This window comes from Rousettus aegyptiacus, unplaced genomic scaffold, assembly GCF_014176215.1.
Source record: "Rousettus aegyptiacus isolate mRouAeg1 unplaced genomic scaffold, mRouAeg1.p scaffold_m13_p_17, whole genome shotgun sequence".
In the NCBI taxonomy this organism is placed as follows: Eukaryota; Metazoa; Chordata; class Mammalia; order Chiroptera; family Pteropodidae; genus Rousettus; species Rousettus aegyptiacus.
Genome location: NW_023416292.1, coordinates 10,111,453 through 10,123,955, shown reverse-complemented (window position 1 = coordinate 10,123,955; position 12,503 = coordinate 10,111,453). Strand labels below are relative to the sequence as shown.

Sequence of the window (12,503 nt, the reverse complement as noted above, 5' to 3'; positions counted from 1 at the left end):
GCAGGTCTGTGGTGTGACATCTGTAATAGCATCGTTTTCACGGCTTGTATGCTATTTTGCAAAAGCGCCAAAGTATTTGGCGGGGTAGTCACCAAGTTTGAAGAGAAATGAGATATTCTTTTCACTGGTCTGAAAAAGAGCAAGTCGCAGTGGCTGACTTCAGAATGACCCATTGTTCCGAGCCTAACAGGTGCAGGTTTTGACACTAAGGGTCGGATCCCATTGCCACTCGAGTTGCATGGATCACTGACCTTGAAAGAGGTCTGCACACACATCACTGTGGGACCCGTCCCTTAGGAACCACGGCCCCTAATCTGAATGGCTATTTAGAGCTGTGAATGGCATTTAACAGGCGTCCCTCCATTCTTCCATGCTCATTGAAGAGTCTCAGTCCTTCTCCTTTTGCTCATTAGAACTGACACTTCCCAGGCCAGAGGGATGGCCAGGGTGAATCAGAGAGGTGAGATCTTCATCCTGAAGGATGGGTACAGTTTGGGGCGAGCTGGGGATGAAAAAGGTCACCATTGGCAACTGGGACTCGGAGCTTATGATTGTTGTCTCCATTACAGCAAACATGATTGGGTGGAGTGTCTAAAATATACCGGGGTTTAAAAGTTAGATGATCCAATCAAGTCATTTTATCGTAGCCTGTTAAAAAGAATGAGTTCGTTATCTCTTATGCATACACCACCTGCCCACTCTTGATTTCTCGAATAAACAGGCATTTTCCTGCTGAAGCTGGTTTAATGTTCTGTTTTCATTTTATTTACTTCATTTAGTGTGTAGCTTGCTTTTGTATACATGGTGGTCGTATTTATTACTTTGGCTAATTTCTTGAAATTGAAATATAAGGGCACTATAAATATTTTAACAATCAAACTGAATTTTGAGGGTATGTGGCCATTGCATGCTACTTCTTGGAGCAAATTTGTTTGTTACTGGGTACAAATTCGGCATTTACTTAATTTCACTTCAGGCTGAAATTAGATAAATATTTACAATAGAGCACTTAGCACACAAAAACATTGAAAGAAAAAATTAACTAATATTTGTTTTTTTAATTTTAAATTTTTTGAGATATAACAGACATACAACATTTTATACTTTTAAGGTATAGAGGAGCTGTGTGACTGGGTAAGTCAAGTCTTCAGCTCCCCATGAAATAGAGTATTGGCCTCAGAGCATCGTCGGAACTCAGGAAATGGGCCTTCCCTCTGCTTTGCTTTCAGTTTCATCCTCTACTCGGGTATTGGACTAAATAATTTCTAAAATATCTTTTATTTCCACAATCCTATTATTATATTTAATTCTTTGCTTTAAATTATTCTATGATTCAATATAGTCTGTTGACTTGATACAATGACATATTGCAATATGATTACCATCATAGAATTAGCTAAGGCCTCTATCACAACACACAATTATAGTTTCTTTTTTTGGTGATGAGAACAATTAAACTCTTAGCAATTTTGAAGCTTATAACACAGTACTGTTGACCATAATCACCATGCCGTGCGTTAGAGCCAAAGGACTTATTTATCTACTAGTTGCAAGTTTGTACACTTAGATGACATCTGTCTCCCATTGACCTCCGGGGTGGACTCAGCTCATCTGGCTGGCTAAGTAGTGTTTCCTTCCTCCCTCATGGCTCCATGTGTGTCCCTCCCAAAGTTTCTTGCCAGGTGAGAGAAGAAGAGGGCCATTCTTCAGTCACAGGTATATGAGTGGTGTGGTCCCTAGGTAGAACTTCCAAACACATCGTCAGGGTGTTACTACTCTGTATTTTGCATATGGGGGGTGATGAGGTAATATCGATTTCTCAAGGTGTGGGAAAATGGCAGATCTCTCATTAGAATCCAGTCTGTAGTCTGCTTCAAATCCAGACTTATTTCATAAAATATTATTGCTTCCTAGGGTGACATGTTAAGACAGTGTATAAATTGAATAGATCAGTGAACAGTTTGGTTAACAAAAGAATAAAAGGGCAAAAGGTTAGCCCTAAGGAAATGGAAGCGCGTGTTGGCTGTGGTTACCTTCTCGTTCAGGTAGCTGTCGTCATCCATTCAATGGTTATCACTGCTGAGCTCTTCAGCTTTCTTTCAGCATAATTCAGGGTACTAGAACCTAACACAAATATTTACCTGTATTTGTTCCACAAAAATATAATTCTTTGCTAAGCAATTCGGTTTTTTTGTTTTGTTTTGTTTTTACCAATCTCTCCCTATTTCTCTCTATTTATTTGTGATAGTTTGTTCAATTAGTTTCAGCATTTTCTGTACTAGTAGAATATGAGGTCACCCAGCAAAAATAGAAAAGTAAACCCCTAAGTGTAAACGAAGTATCCTTGCTGCTACCCTGAGGTTTACATGGCCTTTGCTTTCCTCCCATACTTCAGAGGAAGATCAATATCTTATTTTCATCTATAGCTTTCTTCAATCTCTTTTCACGTCACCTATCAGCATTATTCAGATAAAAACTGCCAATTATTTCCTTAACCATGACCATTAATTTCCCTACTTTCTGCCTGTCTTGTTTAGGGTACATGAATGTCCATGCTTACTGCCTCCAGTTTTCCTTCTTAAGATGAGGGTGGGCAAAATCTCTACTACAAAACTTGCTGCTGGATAATTTACTGGCTCAGAGTTCACCCTCCATTTTATTAAGTGTTTTATTATTGGAGATCTCAGAATATCAGAATATATTTAAGACATGGTTTGGCCTTCACTGGTTGTGGTGTATTTACTTTTCCTAGGAATCCGGGTCTAGCAGATCACCTGGCACAGCTCAGTAAATTTTGACTCCAGTGTGGTCTTCATATGTTAAAAAGATATGGTATAGGCCAGGTACCTTTAGTCATCCATTGGTGAATGCAAATGTCCTTGCTATGCGTCAGGTGTCCAGAGGTGTAAGATTTGAGAGGAATGTATAATGGATACTCCCTTCTTCTGCTGTAAGTCATCGAAGCACAGGCCTCCCATCCTCGACAGGATAGTGAGTTTTTCTTTGATGTCCCGTAATCTCCATATTTGTTTCATTTCCTCTTCCAAAGCCACACACTTATTTATCTTCCCCGTGTATGTTTTGGGGATGTATCTACTTACTGAGAGAACACTTGCAATAACCTCTTCTGCTTTTATGATGTTTCTATTAGTCTTCCTCTTTTATTACACAGGTTGACCTGGGCCCCATCAAAGAGGGGCCTTCAACATACAGGGTCCAGCTAAATAGAGTCGACACACACAGTGTTGAAAGCAAAATTTAATATCGAGGGTTGTGCAGTTAGCAAGGTGGAGAAACCACACTAGCTGGAGCAATAACGAGGGCGAGTGGTGGGCGTGGGGAGGCCGTGTCTCGGGAGGAATGTGTGTTTTTGAAAATGAGGGTGGAGGAGCGAGATGACCTGAGAGCTAAGACATAAATACGGCGGTTCATTTTAATGGTCGGGGCTGAGAGCAATACGAACACTGGCTTTTCGAGTCGAGTGAATTCGTCTGGCTTGTTTAGATTTGGTTTTTATTAAAATCTATTATGATTGCCGTTTTTTGCTTTTATCTCTTTAGAAGCCCTCTCCGTTGTTTTGATATTATGTTAGGAAGCATTTGGATGGCGGCGGAGGGGACTAGTTTTAAACATTAAAGGTTGCTTTGAAAGCTTCATGGTTAGAGAGGGAGAAGCAAAGGTGAATTTGCCAATGTCCTCGCATTAAGAAAGATGATTTGGAGGGAACAAGATTTCAGAAGCTGCTCGATACATGGAACGTTCTAACCAGCCCACTCTCCCACGTTCCCATCTCTGTGAAATTCCGGCCCAGCTCAATTAATCTGTCTTCTGTGAAAACATTCCTGTCCCCAGGATGATCTCCTTCCTTTCACTGTGAGAACATTTTCAGCCTTTCTTATTCCTCTCGTGAATGGAGACTATGCCTTAACTCTGTGTGATTTTTGGGCAAGGGCTTAAAGCTACCCTGTTTAAGTATTCTCTTGTGTAACTGGGAATGTACTAGCATCTGTCTTGTAAGACAGTAAGAATAAAATGATGTAATATATGTAAAGCACTTAGAACTGTCCCTTTCACTAGTGAATACATTAGCATTATTATTACAATCTTTCATACAATTTCTCTCATCTGTGTAAGTCTTGTGTCCATCCCAGATTATAAACTTCTTGTGGTAGAGACTGTTTCTCTTTCTTCTATATTTCCCAGCTCAATCTTAAGCATAGAGAAAACATCTTATAATTTCATACTTGTTGGAATTAGGGGGATACACTAGGGCCCAGAGAGCTCATGGTGCCATAAGGTGTCGCAGAAACGGTCCAGGCAGTAAAAGCATAAAAGGTAAATGATCGTTCTGAACCCGGAAGAATCCCATATTTGGTCAGAAAGGCCAGGGGCCTCTGAAACTTTCTGAGAGGGTAGTAAGAAATATTTATAGCTGTAGGCAAAACCTTTTCAACAGATAGCATTAGGAAGAAACTATACTCATTCCAAGCCCTAAGCAGGCCCACATTTTAGAAATGCTACATTTCAGCTCAGCTGATGAATGGGACAATTTAAATTTTTTCTTGTTGCCGCTTTTTTTTTTCAAAGTAATGAAATTTGAACTTAAGTTCTGGCTCATTGCAATGTCCTGAATTAATCTTATCTAGGATAACGTTGGTTTCTGAATTGTGCAGAAATTAGCCTAGGAATATTCGGTGCAACTTTTCAGACTCTATTCTGGGAGAAAAAGGAGGAGAGGACCTAGTGTGATTGTGGGATCGGAGAAATATCTTCACCTCCTTATCAAACATTTTGAGTTGAATGAGGCTCCACGTACCTATTGCTGAATAAATGCCCCCTTCACCATGAAACCATCAAATATTTCAAGAGAAATTAAATCCTTTAGACTCTGATTCTTTTACACTCGACTCAACAGAATCTTTTGTAAGAGCAACTCGATAGCTAAGAAACCCCCGGAGCTTGTATTCTTGAAGTGGGAGGTCACATTTTCGCCAGTGCTCATTGCAACTTGAACCGAGAGAAGCTCACGTTCAGCTTCAAATTTGGAACCCACAACCTTGAGTGAGTTATAATGCCGGTAAAATCCGTTCTCCCTGCAGACTCGCTCAGAGGCCATGCTGGGGTAGGATGGACATCTTGGAAAAGCATTTGTTCCGGGGAAGGAAAGAACTGGTAGGCCAGTCCAGACATGTCCAGGGGTCAGGTCACGGGCAGAAGTCAGCCCGTGCAGTGGCATTCTGGGAAAGCCGAAACGTGGAATTCTGAAGTCGCGTACCGTGGGCCAACGTGGGAAAGCAGTGAAATGTCAGGGGTCGTGGATGAGGTGAGTGGGTTTTCTGGGCGGAGCTCTCGATGAATTTCCCACAGTGAATGCTCACTATATGTGTTCACTCATCCCTTTAACAAATACCCATTGAGCGTGTGCTGTGAACAAACATTGCACAAACACTGGAAATACAGAGGTAGCAAGGCAGAGCCATCCCTCTGTCAAAGAGAGACGAAGCCGGAAACTGGTCAAAGCAGGAAGGACAGATTTTAGTCACTAATAGCTATTGCAAGAGGGAACAGAACTGAACTCAGCTTTAGTCTCTACAAAGTTGCTGGTCATTTTAAGAGGAGAATGAGGGAGCAGCGAGGGTAGTGAGTGGAATGGAAGCAAAAGACTGCAAAAGGCGTGAGGTTGGTCCCTGTGAATCGCAGCTGCGTTTGCTAACCGGTGTTGTATCGAAGCGAGGCTCCTATCCTCCCGCAGAGACTAGGAGAGGCGAGCCCTGTCAGCAGGTGTTGGCTGGAATGAATAAAACTCGTGAGTTTTCTCAGGCAGGCACTTTCAAGGGGTCGGGGATCATCTTAGGGATGTGGCCTGAAGCTGCTAGCAACTATGTTAGTGTTGGTTCAAGTCTATAGGCCAAGGTTGGGCTCTAGTCAAGAAGAGAGCTCAGAGGAGCCCGGCTGGAGTTTGGTCGAGAGGAGATCTTTGCCACTTCCCTTGTGCATTTCATTTTAATCAGGAAATTAGAGAATAATACTTTAATTAAACCCTTTAATATGACTTTACGGTGAGAGTGCTTGTTCTGTACTTCAGATGTTCCTAGCAGGATTAGTAAAGAGGCATTTTGTTAATTTTCTATGAAATTAAGTAACTTGGGACATTCATGCAAAAACTGCCCTGAGTCAAGTACAACGTGTAGAGGATGAGATCATCAGGTTTGATCTGTTCATTTCGTTGTCCTCAAAAAGTCGCCCGAGATGTCAGGGGTTCGCCTCTCCCTTTGGCGTACCGACATGCTGTGTGTCGCATTCAGGAAGTCTCGACACTCCCAAACCAATGATTCCGACAGGTCATTTCAAATATATAAACACATCTTCCTTTTTCTATTTTGATATGGGCACTTTCAGAACCAACCACTGCCCCAAGTTTTGCAGATAACTTCTTAGCTCAATCAGCCACTCAGCTCCTCTCTCTCACCGTTTTTGTATTTTCAGAGCGGGAAGCTCATAATCTCGGGGAACAACAAGAATCTGAGCAAAAGTAGAACCTGAGTTCCGCTTCCAACTCGGTCACACTTCCTCTGTGATACAGGACAAGTCACCCCCTTGGGGCATCGATTTCCTGCTCTCGGCTCAGCAGGACACAGTGAGATGTGCCCAGATGGAAAAGTACTGTGAAGATGAAAACATGCCATGCATATGCCAGTTTCCATTAATTTCGTAAGCATGCCTTTGTGCGTGGAGCGCAGAGCCCTGGCTTAGCTACTGCAGGAGAGGCAACTTATGTGGCAGGCACGGTCCCCACCCTTAAGATGCTGACACTCAGTTTGAGTTCATGACATAAGGAACTAAAAATGAAACATGGGCACACAGTGCGTTTTTTGTTGCTATAGTTTGTTTTATAGGGCAAGGCATTGAAAAGAACGTGACTGCATGTTTTCCTGTCTTAAGCCTTATGTTGGACTGACTAGGAAGCTCATTATATTTCCTGTGCTACTGTGATTTATTAGAATATGGGATGCAAAGTAAGGCAGTGATCTGTCCACGTGTGCACGGAGACCAGCCACCTGCTTCTCCGATGCAGTGCGTGACCATTAGCACTGTGGGCCGTGTGCCGTCCTCCTCGTCGGGGCCTTTGCAAGAATGATAACTGACTGATAGCCCCTGACTGGGGAAGATGACTGTTCAGAAGACCTTTCCTCCTGAGAGGCATTATGTGTCCAGAAGGTGTCAAAGTCTCTTTTCTCCATCTTTAACTGAAAGGTTCACCTGAGTTATCTGTAAATTTAACTGTGACTGAGGTTCGAAGTCCTGTTTCTCCTCAAGCCGTGACTTCTTGTTTATTCTGGCCCCTTATTAATGCTCTCCAGAGTTCGGGGCTTGCAGCAGTAAAATGGAGCAAAGAGATGCTGTTTGCGTCTCATTGAGATCCTTGGCATTCCGGACTGGGGTATCAGGCTGCCTCCTCCTCCAACCCTCTGTCTCCAAGAGAAGTGACAGCTGAGGACTGAGTCTGGAGCAGCACAAGGCAGCCTAGGGGACAGGACACTCGTGTTCCTAAGGTCCCCTGTCTTCCTCTATGAGAATTATTCTGCTGGGAGAAGCATTCACAGCCTCTAAGGGCCTTAATAACAAAAAACTTTCACTGAAAAGCCCAATCTGATGGAAGTCCTAGGCCCGATTTTCTTTTGGTTTGAAACGCATACCGTTGCAAAGGCTAGTGACCTTCTTTTATTAATGAAACACCTTCAGAATTTCTTTCGCAGTCTGTCGCTGCCATGCCTGACCGAGCAAATCCTGCTCTCCCTCCCTGCTCTCTAGCGGAAGGTCTCAGGACCACACTGGAAAAAGCGAGTGATTGATTAATGATGAAATTGGCCAACTTGCCAATAACAATAAATTGCTTTGTTTTCCCCACAACAAGGATTCCAGCTCAGTGTGTAGCAGCCTGTGCCTGGGGACAGAGGATGGGAACCCTGGTCAAAATCAGTACAGATGCACTTTCCTGAGCTTTCATTACGAGCACAATGACAACGGGTGGCTCGCGTGTCTTTCTTGTTTTGGGCCAATTTAAAATGTTTCACATAGTTTTATGATCAGGCGTTTATATTTGGAGAAGAAATGCAGTGGTTGTAGTGAAGATTTGGTCAGAGCAGGCTTCTCTCCCCTTTCTAAGGGGTAGACGAGAGTGTCATGGATGAAGATGTAAATTTTACTGAGTATAAAATACTCCGAAGGCAGCAAACAGTGAGAAGACCCACTAGGAATCTGCAGCCCCCTCGAGGAAACAAAATCTGCACTTGAAACAATGTGAAAACAAATACAAAACAACATGTCAGAAAAGAACAAATTGGAAAACAGAGTCCCTATTTTTACTTAATATTTTTGAAATCATAAAATTAATTATTTTTTATTCTCAGGATAACATTAATTATCCTATACAAATTTGGGAACTACATAAATAATAAAGATAGAAATAACTATTAACTGCAATCTACCTTTCCAGAAAAAGCAATTGCTTAACATTTTAATGGAATTATTTCCGATTGTTTTTGTTTCTTTTAAAGCTTATAGACTTTATTTGTAGACAAGGACTTTATCCATACGTTACTCTTTAAAAAAAAAAAAAGTACAATAGTGCTAAATATATTCGCATTGTTGTACAACCAATTCTGACATTCTGAAAAAGACCCATATGCATAGATACGATAGATTTTTTATACTTATTTTTACAAGTAATGTTTTTTCCTAGAATTATGAATAATCCATGTTCAGTACAGAAAACTTAGAAAATCCATTATTATAATACTAAGCAATAATTAATGTTAAATTTTACTGTTAATCTTTCCAGCATTTTTCCATGTAAGTACATGTATACGTGTAGATACACACACACACACACACACATCACATCATTAATTTTGAATTTCTAAAGACAAAATTATATCAAAAGTATTCCTTTAGGATTATTTTATCTATTATCTCATGAAAGTAAATTTGTATATACAATTTTGTTGCCTGATCTACCTTTTTAATTTAACATTATAGTATGGGCATTTTGTAGTTACTTTCCATGAAAAGTTCAGAATGATTTAAGGTAAAGAAAGGAATTTAATTTATCAGGGAGGGCTTTCTGGAGAAGGTGGCATGCAGGTTAGAGTGTCAAGAGGGGCACAGGCCCCATAGCCACCTCATCCACCGCCAGCCCGTTGGCTATCTCTCCCATCGCTCTGGCCTCTGAGGCATTTACAGGCAGGCGGCAGGCCAAGTTCAGTGCCTCTCATGGGCGAATGGCAAAGGGGAGTTCCATGGGTTGTGGTGAAGTGGGAAATCAGGCTCCCCGTGTCATGTTTGCTGACAAAAAACGTCCTCTCTTCAGGTTGTAAGATAATGATGCTCTCGATCGCCGAAGGCAGGAGCAGAGAATACTGAAAGGCAAACACTTACCTGCTGCCTCTAGTATTATGTTTCAAGATACACAACAGAATTTAAAATACCCCTTAAAATAAGAAATAATTTTAAAACTTTCAAGCAATTGGTAACAAGTAGCAAGCAGGCCAGATTCCAGAGATTGAATTGTATTCTCGGGCTTCACAAATTGAGACCCTGAGTTTATAGCAGTCCTCTTTAATCAGTGATTCATATAAATTGATATATATCACTAATCATTTTAACTAGTAATCACACCGGCTGCAGACAAACTGAGAGATTCACTATTAGGTTGTTAGTAGAAATGGAAGTAGCATGTGTGACTGAGGACATAAAAATTTCACTTACCTTCAAAAACAATAAATATACAACTTTCTCAGTGGAAAAAGGTCTGGGAACTAGATTTAGTTTTGTTTTTGTTTCTGTGTTTTGTTTTAACTGACTGGCTGAGTGATCTTAGACAATCACTCAATTGGCTCTTTGCCTTGGGCTCCTTTTCTGTGCAATGAGTTTAATACTTTCCAGTTATGTAGTAAAGTGTTTATGAGGCTTGAATTTGATAATAGATTTGGAAACACCTTAAAAATTAAAAGTGCAATGTAAAGATATTATTAGCCAGAGGCTCTTATAATACAACAAACCCATAAAATAGATTGGAAAGTAAATTAAGATTCACTGACTCAAAATTGGTTTTCTGTGTAGACTGAAGTACATGAATGTTATATTTGGAAGTATGGAGGAAAAATTTGTTGTTGGTACGCGAAAAGTTCTTGTACGTTTACGTGAACTTATAAGAAAAATTGAGCATCTTTGAAAAGATACACCACTAAAATCACATGCAATTCAAAAAAAGACGGTTATTCTATATCTAACCTAATTTCATGTTTTTGTGATCATGTTTGAATTTCTATTAAGGCATCTGGTTGTTGCTTGGGACACGAGTTGTGCATTAGTCATGGCCCCGTCTCTGGCGCATAGTACGCATTTAATGCTTAATGAATGAATGAATGAACACTGGGTTTTAGGTGTTCAGGAGGTAAGGTAGTAGGTTGTTGACATCTATTAGAGAAATTACTACGTACCAGTTAGAGGCTAGGGCTTTAGCTCTACATGCTATGGTATTTATCAAAAATCCCTGGTAAAATATTCTATTAGCTATTACATGATAATGACTGTTTTTCCAAAAGACAGAAATGGCGGGGGGAGGGTGCAGGCCGTAGACTATTTTGTAGAATTCATCCAAGCTTTGGGACACACACCCATCCAGCTGTGCACCTAGCAAATACATATCTATAAAACATGCACACACAAACACTAAACACACGCACACGACATATATTACCACTGCCCGGTTTGCTTATAAAAAACAATAATTTTGAGGTAAGTTTAGAGAGAACAGACCTTCTTGTTTTACAGTTGGAGAGAGATGTTGAGTGGCAGCTTAAGGCAACACAGCAGATTATCTGCCTGACTTCTCTTAGTACTGCATAGGGGGCCGAGGCTCTGACCGAGGCTGCAGGCCAGGAGCCTGGCCTGGTGGGGAGTGGACAGGAGTGATACATGGCCGCAGACCCTGGGTATGAGGTCTGAGTCCCATCCCAGCGATGGTGGTCCAAAGGATGAAGTCCAAGACCTGAGGGGAAGCTAGGAGAGAATGTTTAAGAGGCAGATCTTGGAGCGGTCCCCCGTATAACACAGCAGAAAGATTGAAGAGAGAGGAAAAGAGTGAGAACCTTTAACTAGGGACCTGTCGCCCGGTCTGTTAGAGGTGCTCAGCTAGCTCGGACGCGTGCAGTATCATACTTAGAGCTTGGGTGTCCTAACTCCAAGGTCATTTCTGAAGGCCAGCATAGAAATCAATACATTCTGCCAGCAGGAAAATTCACTGAGCATTTTCCAGAAATACACAACCAAAAGCAAAAGATCAGTGTGGTGGAAGTTGTGACAGGCACCACGCAGGTCCCCCTTCAGGAACAGAGGGCTCTTTTCCCCTCAGCAGAAAGACCCCAGGCTGTCTGCCATTTCCAGGCAATTGTCTCTGCTGAAGAAAAGCCCTTCCCTGGAGAGCCTGAATTCAATGGCTGCTCACACAAGGAGAATAAAGGTGTGGCCCCCTCACAGCAACTCAGAGCAGCTCTGAAGAGTCACCCCAGCATCAGAGCTCCATGTAGGGCTGGCTGAGGACCGCACTGAGATAGCATCGCCTTCTCCCTCTACCTGTTTCTATTTCCTTCCAGTCCCTTTCCCAGGGTCGGTCCCAAGAACACTGCTAATAAACACCTGCACACTAATCTTCACCTCAGAGTCTGCTGCCCAAGGGTCTGAGCTGCTTCCCTGGCTCCCTGTCTTTCAGGAGACTGGCAATGACTCAGTGTGACGACATGGTGCGAAGGTCTACCTTCAGATTTAAAGAAGAGGTGTGAAGACCAGTGGTGTCCTAATAGGTAAGCTTTTTGCTCTATGGTAATACTGTCAGCTCACTTTAAATTTTCAAAGCCTTATCCACAGGCTTTGATCATCTCAATGACCCTGTGAGACAGGCTGGAAAGGATTTTTTTTTGGCCCATTTTACCCATTTGGAAACCAATGCTAAACTGCGTGTTAGTGACATCACCAAGATTAGTAAGAGGCAGAATAAGGACTTTGAGCTGAACTCCTTTGATCTCTGTTTTGCGATTCTTATAAAATATATAAAAACAGGACTGTCCTAAAAATGGGAATTCATAGAGACGCCACGAGCAGGGAGGCAGAAGAATTATTATAATGATCTACTGAAATACAGATGACATGGCAAAGATGTGTAATCGTGGAAAACTGCAGCATTATGAGCATCAGCCGGAAGGTGGGGGTCTCAGAGACGGTGCAGATGGCGGGTGGGGTGGGGCCGGTTAAGGATGCTCTCCATTCTCCGAGGTAAAAAAAGAAAAGTGAGAGAGACCTCGTGGCACTTTCTGCGATCAGTTGCTTAGCCTCAAACTGAAAAGTAAGTTTTCCGTATAGGATTTCATGGTCCTAACACGAATCAAACCATTCCTGTCAAGATACCAATTTTTTGTTAAAGGGTAATTCTATGGTGACACAAA

General features: G+C 41.8%; 1 long non-coding RNA gene across 12 annotated transcripts in view; it reads left to right on the top strand.

The window, feature by feature from the left end:
- LOC107521636 overlaps nt 1-12,503 on the top strand; it is an 84,849-nt gene that overhangs the window by 49,419 nt on the left and 22,927 nt on the right. For all 12 annotated transcript variants that reach the window (XR_004955118.1, XR_004955127.1, XR_004955125.1 and 9 more), the window contains one exon: nt 11,774-11,864. This is a non-coding gene — a long non-coding RNA (uncharacterized LOC107521636). The remainder of the gene's footprint in view (nt 1-11,773; nt 11,865-12,503) is intronic.